We start from the raw sequence: 3,782 nt of genomic DNA, 5'->3' as shown, positions 1-3,782 counted from the left end.
ATTAAAAGATCTATGAAATGAGTAAGACTCTAGGCTAGCAGTCAAGATCATCATGAGCCAGTGCAATTGCCCATGGAGAAAGACCCCCAGTTTATCACAAATCTGAGAGATCTTATACATTCCTAGAAACACCATACCTTCTCCTCTTCATTAGGAGTTCAATTCACACCATTATAATTCTCATTTTTTTGCTATAATACACATCATCCTATATAATCTCACATACACGTTCGTCTCCGTATATCGTCGTCTTCTATCATCATCATTAACCCCTACGGTATTTCATGGTTGCAATGGTGGCCACATCTGGCCAACTTTTTCCCTAACTTTGCTATGACACCACCAACGACATATTACTGCTCTCTCGTACCCTTCTCAATATGTACCCTTTTGAAATTTGAATACCACTGCTCTTCTTGGATCATCTGACCCTAACCCTTGTTCTCTTTAAGGGCTCCACATTAACGCCTTGAATGAAACTAAACAATTTTCTCATTCGCCAGAAAATTGATATCTACACTCCCATATTTGATAACCTCACTCCTCTATTCAATGTACAATTTCATACTTAGAATTTAAGGCAGAAAGGGCACGTTTCGATACCTCATATTTTGTATTTGGATTTGGAATTGAGTTTTGAATAGGACATGAATAGATCCGCCAGCTCATGTTGAGGGAGACAGAGAGGGAAGGGGTACCTCCTAGTGGAGGGGAGAGGCTGAGGAGCAAAGAGGGTGAAGGAAACTGCCAGATCTGTGGATTTCCGATTACTTATTTCCACATCATATTTGGAAATCTGATTTTTTCACTGTCAGTTGCTAATTTGGAAATCCAAGGATTAGATCCGGATCCAAATCACAACACAAAAAGGCTGCAGATGTGAGAAATCCAAATCAAAATCTTCTCGGCATCTAAACGGGCCCTTACGGATTTCAAAAATGCTCTCACAAACAAATAAAAAAGGCACCCCTGTAAAAACCAACCCCCAAGGGCACGCCATTGGATCCACCTTAGCCAATCTTATTTATCATTCCTTTAATTTTGCATTTTTCAATGTCATTATAAATGCCAGACCCTTGTTGTTGGGTTTTAGGGGTGCAACTCGGGTCGAGTAGGGTCGGGTTGAGACCAACCCGAACCTGACCCGACCCGACGAACCATCTGCTCAACCGGAACCGGAATCCGAGCTCCAACCCAACGAGGTACAACCCGATTGACCCGACTCGAGGAACCCTTTTTGCCAACTCGAACCCGACTTGACCCGAGCTCAATCCGGCCCAACCAGACCCAATGCGAGATTTTAAGCTTAAAAAATAATAAAAAATTATTAAAAATGTCGGGTTCATCCGGGTCGGGTTGCCAAAGCCCTCAACCCGAACCCGACCTGAACTCAACCCGGGTTGAGAAAACCCAACCGAACCTGAACCCGACTTGAACTCAACCCAACCCGACTTTTTTCTGGGTTGAACCCGTCGGGTTCGGGTTGAGCCCGCCCAAGTTGCACCCCATTAATGGGTTTTGAAAGGGCACCCTTTTTGGTTTCGCTGCTTTCGCATTCCTCTTATTTGGAACAGAGGCTCTTATTTTTATGATTGATTTTTACTTACATAGCTCTCAAAAATATTTCCAAGGAAACATATGAGCGAATAGCAGTGTACTCTGGGGCCCACGTTTTCTACCATCCAAGCCCTTCGTCAGTTAAAAATTGCTATGGGATTGGCCATGCATCAAAATCCTCTTGCATTGGTTGATCCTAACCCTTGATCAATGGACAGCTATAAACTTCATCTATATTCATGGCCACAGGTTGATCCTAACCCTTGATCAATGGACAGCTATAAAATTCATCTATATTCATGGCCACAAATTTTAGTGCCAGAATCATCCTAATCAGGGGATCTTGATTTGGATCATAGAAAAAGTGAGCCCATTTGTACTTCTATTGGCTCCCTTAGAAAAATGTATACGTCCATTATATAACCTCTTTATCAAAGATATTTATAGGGAAATGTTATCAGCACTACTGTCTTTTGATGAGGGCACTCCTCACTTTATTAAAAGTACGGTATGGTCTGAACTATAGGATGATCCAAACCGTCCATTAGATGGGCCACAGCCTAAATGGGTTGTACCTCAAAAATTATTTCCATAGGTTGATCCTAACCCTAGATCTATAGAGGGTTCAGGATCAAAACTCTAACATTCAGATTGGAGGGCTAGGATCAGTCTATGGAAATTAATTTTGGGGCACAACACCTATTTAGGCTGTGGCCCATCTAATGGACAGTTTGGATCATCCTATGGTGCGGTTCATACCGTACTTTTAATAAAGTGAGGAGTGCCCTCATCAAAATACAGTAGTGCTGATAACATTTCCCTATTTATATTTCTTGTTGAATCTGCATCGCTTGCACGCCCTTCTTCTTGTTCTCAGTGAATCTTACACTAGGGATTAGAAAAAACTAAAACCCTTACAAAAAAGAAAAATTAGGTTTATAGTGAATATGCATGTAGATCTACGAAATTTTTTTATAAGTTAGAGACTCAATGTTAAACCCTATAGGTAAAGGGTATATGACATCAGAGATCAAGGTGGTCGATCTCAATGACATTGGGCTTAGAGGAATGCTAAACTCAGGGACGCCTTGCAAAAATCAGCTGAAGGGACGCGTTACATTGGCTGCATGTAACTAAAGTCCATTTACTCTTTGACTTGTAGCCATTGTAATTGCAATCTTGTGAGGCCCAACCAATGAGGGCGCCCTTTTCGGCTGATTTTTGCAAGGGCACCCTTGAGTTTAGCATATCTCTTGGGCTTAACTTGCAACAAACAGTCATTATCAAAGGATTTTATAACGTCCTTGTGGCACACATGCACCTCTCTTTAGGTAGGTGGTCGTTAGGAAAGAGCCTAACGACCACAATATTTTTAGCATTTTTTTCAAGTTATATTGGCACTGCCATGTTTTTAGTAATTGCACAAAGCTTGTCTTTTTCTTCTTTAATTTTGTTTTCGGGAGCTTTTTGGGAACTGTGATAATCATTGACAACTTTTTAAATAATAAAAGACAATATAAGTTAGTGCAATTATAAAAACACTAATATTATGGGCCTAACGTGAGTGAAAAATAGTGGTCCGCACCATCAAAACATGAGGTGTAAAAGATGGGCCCATCATATAAAAAAAATGATTGAGGTGTAAAATGGTAGGCCCCACCGCATAAAAGCATGGTGGCCCCATCCCATCATTAACATGAGGTGTAAAATGGTGGACTACCAAAAAAGAAACAAATAAATCTTCAAAATCATTTTTTGAACAATATTTATTCCAGAAGAAAAGAGTTTACAACAGGGACGAGAAGTCCCCGCAAAAAGGCGACATCAACCTACAATACAAAAGTTTTTTACAATAAACTTTCCAAAAGTTCCGAACCCGACACTACCACACAGGGTAGAAAAACACACTCATTAGCTAACAAGTCGGCCTTTGAGTTCGCAGATCTTCTTCTATGTACAAGCTGAGGGTGTAACACTGCTACCAAATCCCGGATTTCTAACAGAATATTGAAAAGATGCCATGGCCCACTCCCCTGATTTGAGGCCCAAGCAATAACATTCCATGAATCTCCTTCTATTATCAAAGGTCCTAAATTGTGATCCACATACCATTTCAGACCTAAAAGAAGCACTCTTGCTTCCGTTTCATTGGCCCCACAAATCCCCACCGAACCCGAGTAAGACATGAGAAGATGGTTGTCCGAATCACGCAGGATACCTCCAAA

This window comes from Tasmannia lanceolata, unplaced genomic scaffold (genome assembly GCF_043159265.1).
Source record: "Tasmannia lanceolata isolate RefF3 unplaced genomic scaffold, GAP_Taslan_0.1 ptg000002l, whole genome shotgun sequence".
Classification (NCBI taxonomy): domain Eukaryota; kingdom Viridiplantae; phylum Streptophyta; class Magnoliopsida; order Canellales; family Winteraceae; genus Tasmannia; species Tasmannia lanceolata.
This window is presented reverse-complemented; position numbering follows the sequence as displayed.